The sequence below is a fragment of the Gracilinanus agilis genome, chromosome 6 (genome assembly GCF_016433145.1).
Source record: "Gracilinanus agilis isolate LMUSP501 chromosome 6, AgileGrace, whole genome shotgun sequence".
NCBI classification, from domain to species: Eukaryota; Metazoa; Chordata; class Mammalia; order Didelphimorphia; family Didelphidae; genus Gracilinanus; species Gracilinanus agilis.
In genome coordinates this window covers 298,846,381-298,854,683 of record NC_058135.1, presented here as the reverse complement: position 1 = coordinate 298,854,683, position 8,303 = coordinate 298,846,381, and the positions used below count along the sequence as shown (strand labels likewise).

The following is an 8,303-nucleotide window of genomic DNA, read 5'->3' as shown; positions in this document are numbered from 1 at the left end:
TTTCACAGATAAGGAAACTCGGGTTCCAGAAGCCAGGGTTTCATAGGATTTCAATTTAACAACAGAAATAAATCCTAGAGTTGGACGTTACCTGAAATCCTCCTCCAACTCCCTACATCTTTCATATAAGGACACTGGGCTACACAGCACTCCCGTTATTCCAATTCCAAACAGAAGACCCCTGCTGGAAGCCAGCAAGCAGATCTAGTTATCTTGAGAGGTGTGACAGTTTAGAAAGAAAGAGAGAGTCAGAGACAGTGGATTTCTGGAAACTATTTTGAGAAGTTTCTGGAAATCTTGATTTTTTTTATACCTTTCTCTCTCAGTCATATAACTTCTGGGAAAATTTACATTTCAAACCCAAACAGAAAAGAGTTCAAGGTTATGCCAGTTACATAAAAGTTGGCACACAAAATGTATTTCTACATATAGATTATACCTAGTCTAAACAGTCTTCCAGGCTATCAGAACACCCTCCTTTATGTAAGTTAAATATATTTTTTTAACCCTTGTACTTCGGTGTATTGTCTCATAGGTGGAAGATTGGTAAGGGTGGGCAATGGGGGTCAAGTGACTTGCCCAGGGTCACACAGCTGGGAAGTGGCTGAGGCCGGGTTTGAACCTAGGAGCTCCTGTTTCTAGGCCTGATTCTCACTCCACCGAGCTACCCAGCTCCCCCTATGTAAGTTATATTTTAATAAAAAGAACCTTCAACATATTTCAAAAGTGGTTAAAGCATGAGAACGTTTAAGTTCCTCAGGTTAAACTCAGCATGAGAAAGTCATCCATTGAGAATATTTTTTTTTTGGAAATGCCATACTGTGTCCTTCATACTCTTGAGACAGAGAGGAAAAGATGAAAGCAGCTTCTGCTCTTTTATTGAGGGTATGGTCTAAGCTATTAACTTGTTAAATGCTGGTTTATTATTTAATTAGGGGATTTATATAAAGGGAATTTTTTAGGGGATTTTATATCTATATTACAAAATTTGAGGCTATCTTAAAAATATAGATTATAATTTCAATAATAAAAAGTGTTGGTCAAAAGAGAGTCACACAGAGGGGTCTGATTGGGTAATCCATCCATCCTGTGGCCCCATTTTCAGGCCACAAGAATTAAAACAGGGTTTACATTGATTTTGATGGTATCCTGATAAAGACCCTATTTCCCTGAGGGGCTCTCAGAAGAGTCCCCCAAGAAATCACCAGCAATACACTTATAAAGAAACCAACAACCTTGATTTCTGATCAATCTTAGAACAAGAAAAACAGTGGCCTTTGAATCAGAGTAGGAAAGTGGGAGAAAAAAGCCCCCCTTTCCAGCCCAGACAGGAGGGGAGAGGAGACTGCTGAGGAGGATGGTGAGGGATGGGGAAGAGAGGTTGGGGAGGAGGGTGGGTGGGCATCTTCTCTGGGCTGGTCACTCGGAGTCATTCCTTCTCAAAGGGAAAAATAAAAATCTGAAAAGCCTGGGTGGAGAAATGCTTAGGAGATGCAGCCAGGGGCTCCTGGGAGATTCTGGTGTAGGCACTGTCTCACATTACCTTGCAAGGTTTGAACCTGCAGCCTTGGTTATGCTCAGTATTTCGGCAGTGTTTGTGCTCCTGGAAGCTGAAGCAGTGAATCTCGCACCAGCTCCTGAAAGGCGTGCTCCACAGCGGACCTGGTTTTGGCCGATGTCTCCACCAAGGGCACCTTGAAGCTCTTGGTTGCCTCCTGGCACAGGTCCCAGGTCACCAGGCTTGTTTGTCTTGTTGGGCACCAGGACTACGGGAACATGGTCGATGTCTGATCCTGCACAGCTGGTCCCAGATGTTCATGTCCATAAAGGATTTGGTGTCATCCACAGCATAGATAGGGAGGAATCCATACCAGAGGCGCATGGACTCATGGCTGAGGGACTGGCACTCCTTGTTGCCTGTGGTGTCCAGGATGTCCAGCTGGCAGGGCTCCCCATCCACCACCAGCTGGATGCTGTAGGAGTCTTTGATGGGATCAGTTGGGGACAAAGCAGTTCTCGACCAGCTGGATGGTCAATGCATTATTGCCCACGGCACAGCTGCCTAACACCACTAATTTGTACAGCATTGTGTCTCAGCACCTGTCTGGTCACCAGTGGGAAGGGCAAGAATGGCAGAGGAAGGGCCTATGAGAGCAGGAGGGACCCCATCAACCCCTCTCCCCTCCCCATCCGAAGGGCTGTCCAGATGGCCTCCCTACCCTGGGGATGAGCAGGACAAGGCTAATTCTCGCCTATAAGGGGCAGCCCTTCAGAGACCCTAAGGTCAGAACCAATTGTATTCATGAAGCATCATCACCCCTAGCTTGGGCAGTTCTGAGGGAAGACAGTGAGGTGTGTGTCAGTGGGGGGCAATTCTCTCTGCCCTTGGGCATCCTCACTAAATAAAGTCTCCACCCATTCAATTGGGGGCTCCCCATCTACTCTATCTGAGACAAGAGATCCCTAAATCGTGGCTGACTAGCCAGTTCTTGAGGGGGACCCCACCTCTCAAAGACCTCCTTTTTCAGGCCAAGGCCAGGATCCCCAAGAGCCAAGGGCCATCTTGGGCTCTAGAGTGCTGCCCTGGGTGTCCATGGATTCTGGCTTTGTGTTAGCCCTTAGCATCCTTTCCTAGGGGAGAAGGCCTCAAGGCTCTGCAATACCCCTTTCTCCTTGTTCCCAGAAGAACTTCCCCAGCTGGAGGGCAGCTCCCAGAAAATCCAGGGTCACCTCCTCTAGGCTGGACGCCTTTCTCCTTTAGAGACTTCTCTAAGTGGCCCCAGGCCCCTTGTGCTCCCCAAATTAGTTTGATCCAAGATGGATTAATCAAAATGAGGCTAGCAGTCCAGGGACCCCTGGGGCATTTCCCTCAGAAGCACCAGCTCCCCTGCCTCTACTTATCCTTTCTGAAGTGCAGATGGGACTGGGCCAAAAGGTTCACCAATAGCCATCAGAAGGTGCAGATTGCCAAAGAGCTCAGGGACAAGAGGGGCATTGGGAGGGTGGGCTGATCCCCTTCCCCCCACTCTGAGGGTGCTAAACCTCACCCTCTGGGAAACCTGTCCCCTCATATCGTGGCGCCCCAGCCTCCAGGAACTTTCAGTCTTCCCTGGGGGGCCAAGTGGAGGGCAGGGCTAGCTGGGGGCTGCTGCAGGTGGGCTCTGGTGCTGGGGGAAGGGGAATGGAACATCGTGTATCCACTTGGGCAACAAAGTAGCCAGCTGTGTAACCCTCACCCTAAATTCGATTTTCCCGGAATGGGAGGAAGCAAAACCTGGAGCACTAGCCGCGTCGGAATTAGTGTCCCGCTGTGCCCATCATGCTGAACCTCCCCTACCTTGTGAGCCCCTGGTCCTAACTGCTGGGCATTCCTGGGTGCATTTGTGGGTCGGTGCCCACTGGCCCTGGCCTGCCCAGGTAGGAGGGCTTCTGGGCTTGGTCACCCATCCTCGTTGGCCCCGAGGGCCAATGGATCATTAACAGGCCCAGGCTGGGGGGGAGGGGGGATGAAGGGCCACTTAGGATCATTCTCTATACTTTAGCAGGCTGGAAATAGGTCTGGGGTGGGGTGAGCGGATTGGGAGCAAATCACTGCAGGGCGGGAGGAGACAGGTCACACCACTCAGAAGGTGACAGCTGGAGGCACTTGGGGGTGTGGAGGCTTGAGGGCTCGAGTGGAAGAGCTGCCTCCAGAAGAGCACAATGTTGGAGGAACTTCCAAGTCATCAGGACTAGACAGAGAATCCTGAAAAAAAATCTTTGCCAACACCCCAAATCTGCCCACAGAGACATTATCAGAGTGAGCTGCTGTTCTTATTATTGGACCAGAGCAGCCCAGGCACCTTGGGAATGCAGGGATTTCTGGGCACTCCTCCCTCCCAACCCTTTCTTCCTTTCTCTCTCCCGGGACACAGCTGCGGGAAGCCATGAAAGCCTGTGACGTTTAGCACAGCAGGTGCCAGAAGGATGTTTTTTTCACTCATGCTGGAAAGTTCCAGTCAGGGTTAAAGGCTGCCACCTCCTTTTCTGACAGCGCCTCTTCATCAGAGAAAAGCCTATCCTCATCATCATTCTCCTTGTTTGAATCTTGATCTGAGACTGACGCCTTAATGATTCCAGTATCAGAATTCTGTCTAGGCAATAGGGGGATATTTTTAGTAACTGTGATATTGGTAAGAGATTGTGCAATTCAAGTAGCCTCATGGGCAGGATCTAAAGCATCCCTAATTAGAGTCCAAAAAGAAAAGGTCTCTACAGGGACTTTTTCTGGGCCATATTTTGCATAGCAGGTCAAGGCCACTTTTCTCCTAGATTTCTGAATTCACTGTCCCTTTGTTGGGAAAGCAAGGGCTGCAAATTTGGATAAAATTAAGGTATTTTGCCAGTTGCTGTTTGCTTACTTTTACTCCCCTCTTCTCTAGGGTATGCTTAGTGATTTCGATAAAGTTTTCTTTCCTTTGATCTGCTGTTTCCCAAAGTTTCTATTTACTTTAGCATGCTATCTATCCTAGTGTCTTTTGTGTGGCAGAGGTCTTAAAAGTTCTGATCTTCTTGCCATTCTGACTCACTTTCCGTAGTGAGGGTTTGCAATTCCTTGGTCAAGGGCCTTAGCCATCCGAATTGGAAGTATCCTCAGCTTTTTTGGGAGAGGGGTTTGGGGGTCTTACCTGTGTCCAAGAGTCCCTGTTCTAAAAGTGCCGGTAAGCTAAGAGCCTGCTCTTTGCCCTGTGTTCTCTGGAGGTGGAACAGCAAGGCAAAACAAAATGAAAATGAGCCAGGGTGCAAGTGAAATTGCAGAGGCTGTTCTCTGGTGCCATCTGCTGATTTTTATTTTTATACCCTTTTTTCATTATGATTTCATACAGGTTTTGGATTTCCCATACATTAAAGATTACACATTAACTTTTGAAATATCATATGATTGACGTTTACTAATTATCCTACTATGATTAAACAAAGAAGCAAGCTTGTCAAGAATTGTTCATTACAAAACCCAGCAATGGTATAGCTGGATCAAAGGGCAGGTAGTCTTTTAGAGCTATTTGTGCATAGTTCCAAATTGCCATCCAGAATGGTTGGATCAATTCACAACTCCACCAGCAGTGCATTAATGTCCTAATTTTGCCACATCCCCTCCAACATTCATTACTCTCCCCTGCTGTCATTTTAGCCAATCTGCTAGGTGTGAGGTGGTACCTCAGAGTTGTTTTGATTTGCATTTCTCTAATTATTAGAGATTTAGAACACTGTCTCATGTGCTTATTGATACTTTTGATTTCTTTATCTGAGGATTGCCCATTTACATCCCTTGCCCATTTATCAATTGGGGGATGGTTTGATTTTTTATACAATTGATTTAACTCCCTGTTTATTTGAGTAATTTGATCTCTGTCAGAGTTTTTTGTTATAAAGAATTTTTCGCTGTTTGTTGTTTCCCTTCTGATTTTGGTTGCATTGTTTTTGTTTGTACAAAAACTTTTTAATTTAACGTAATGAAAATTATTTATTATACACTTTGTAATTTTTCCTAACTTTTTTTGTTTTTTTTTTTAGGCAATGGGGGTCAAGTGACTTGCCCAGGGCCACACAGCTGGGAAGTATCTGAGGTCAGATTTGAACCTAGGACTTCCCATCTCTAGCCCTGGCTCTCAATTCACTGAGCTACCCAGCTGCCCCCTCTCTTGCTTGGTTTTGAAATCTTTCCTTTCCCAGAGATCTGATAAGTATACTATTCAGTGTTCACCTAATTTACTTATAGTTTCCTTCTTTATATTCAGTCATTCACTCATTCTGAATTTATCTTGGTGTAGGGTGTGAGATGTTGATCTAAACCTAATCTCTCCCATGTGGTTTTCCAATTTTCCCAGCAGTTTTTGTCAAATAGTGGATTTTTGTCCCAAAAGTTGGGCTCTTTGTGTTTATCATACACTGTTTTGCTCAGGTCATTTACCCCAAGCGTATTCCACGGATCCTCCCTTCTGTCTCTTAGTCAGTACCATATTGTTTTTTTTTTTAAACCCTTGTACTTTTCGGTGTATTGTCTCATACGATGGAAGAGTGGTAAGGGTGGGCAATGGGGGTCAATTGACCTGCCCAGGGTCACACAGCTGGGAAGTGGCTGAGGCCGGGTTTGAACCTAGGACCTCCTGTCTCTAGGCCTGACTCTCACTCCACTGAACTACCCAGCTGCCCCAGTACCATATTGTTTTGATGACCACTGGTTTATAGTATAGTTTAATATCTGGTACTGCTAGACCACCTTCCTTCATCTTTTCTTTTCATTATTTTCCTTGATAGTCTTGATTTTTTGTTCTTCCAAATGAACTTTGTTATAGTTTTTTTTTCTAATTCTGTAAAAATGTTTCTTAGTAATTTGATAGGTATGTCATTAAATAAGTGAATTAGTTTGGGTAGAATGGTCATTTTTATTGTGTTAGCTCATCCTACCCATGAGCAATCAATGTTTTCCCAATTGTTTAGATATAGTTTTAATTGGAAAGTGTTTTATAGCTGTGTTCGTATAATTCCTGTGCTTGTTTTGGTAGATAGAGTCCTAAGTATTTTGTATTGTCTAGGGTGATTTTTAATGGGGTTTCTCTTTCTACCTCTTGCTGCTGTGATGTGTTGGAAATATATAGAAATCCTGATGATATATGTGCATTTATTTTGTATCCTTCCACTTTGCTAAAGTTGTTGATTATTTCTACTAGCTTTTTAGTTGATTATCTAGGATTTTTTAAGGAGACCATCATATCATCTGCAGAGTGATAGCTTGGTCTCCTCACTGCCTTTTTTAATACTTTCAATTTCTTTTTCTTCTCTAATTGCTAACCCTAGTGTTTCTAGTACAATGTTAAATAAAAGAGGTGATAATGGTCATCCTTGTTTCACACCTGGTAAAATCGAATGTAATGGACTTCGGTACTGGCAGCAATGTAATGAGTCAGGACAATTCTGAGGTATTTATGGGAAAGAACTCTACCGACATATAGAGGAAGAACTGCAGGAGTGGAAACACAGACGTAAAACAACCGCCTGAGTGCCTAGGTTGATGGGTACATGGTTGGGGATGTGACACACCAATGCAACTATCAATAATATGTAAATAAGTCTTTATTGATCTCACATGTTAAAACCAGTGGATATGGGAATTAGATATGGGGGGAGGTAAAGGGGAGTGAAGGGGAAAGTAAAAACAAGAATCATGTAACCATAGAAAATCTTTCTAAAAAAAATAAAATATTAAAAAAATATGTAAATAAGTCTTGACTGATCACATATGTTAAAACCAGTGGAAATGTGCCTTGGATATGGGGGTGGTGGTGGTGGTGGATTCCACATGAACTGGAACGGCCTCCAGGAATTGATGCAGAGTGCATGGAGCAGAAGCAGGGGAATCTCATAGACAGAGACATATAGATGCCTGGTGGCATGATCCTTTCAAAGTCCCTTCGCACTCAGTCCCCCGCCCCCACCTCATCCTGTTAATGATGATGGTCAGTGATAGAGATTGTCCAATGGCTTCCTTCAGAAGGCCACTCCCTAGCTCTCGCCAAGCTTTTTAGGACCCTCAGATCCTTAAAAGACTGCACCTTCCCCGAGCCCCACCCCCCTCAATCCCCTAATATCACATCGCCAAAGATCTCCCTTTGCCACTGCCAAGATTCCTGTTGCTCTTAAGAAAATGAGCAGTCCCTCCCTACTGTGTGTGTGTGTGTATCTCGATGTCTCCTCTCCCCTCCCCTCCCCTCCCTGCCCTCTCCCTCCCACCTCCCACCCAGGAAGGAGCTTGAATTCTTGGTTATTTTGTGGGCAAAGAAACACAGATCTGGGGAAAAGAGCTGAGTTGAATGAATGCATAAATAATCACCCCTAAACCAAGTTTTCTAGGACACATCTTCGGGGCTATCACCCCATGATTCTCCTTCCTTCCTTCCTTCCTTCCTTCCTTCCTTCCTTCCTTCCTTCCTTCCTTCCTTCCTTCCTTCCTTCCCAAAGCTAAATGATTTATGTAGTCTCCCTTCCCTCTTCCCTGCCCCGTCCCAGAACTGACCAGCAATTCCACTGGGTTCAACGGGTATAATCCGTGTGTGATTTTCCAAAGGCTTTTTTTTCTTTTCTTTCTTTTCTTTTCTTTTTTTTGGTATTGTCAACCCACAGATGGCATCGCAAAGCTGGATTTGATTTTCCTTCAGGATGACTTAGGAGCAAGATTTGCAGTCACCCCAGTGTATTTAGTTTAGCAAAAGCAGTCAAATTCAGAGAGAAAAGTGGACTATTCTAGTTTTGAACGGTTTCCCCCT

The 8,303-nt window shown here is 44.9% G+C and overlaps 1 pseudogene; it reads right to left on the bottom strand.

The window, feature by feature from the left end:
- Positions 1 to 1,534: 1,534 nt before the first annotated feature.
- LOC123251902 lies at positions 1,535 to 2,087 on the bottom strand (annotated as a pseudogene).
- Positions 2,088 to 8,303: the final 6,216 nt, after the last annotated feature.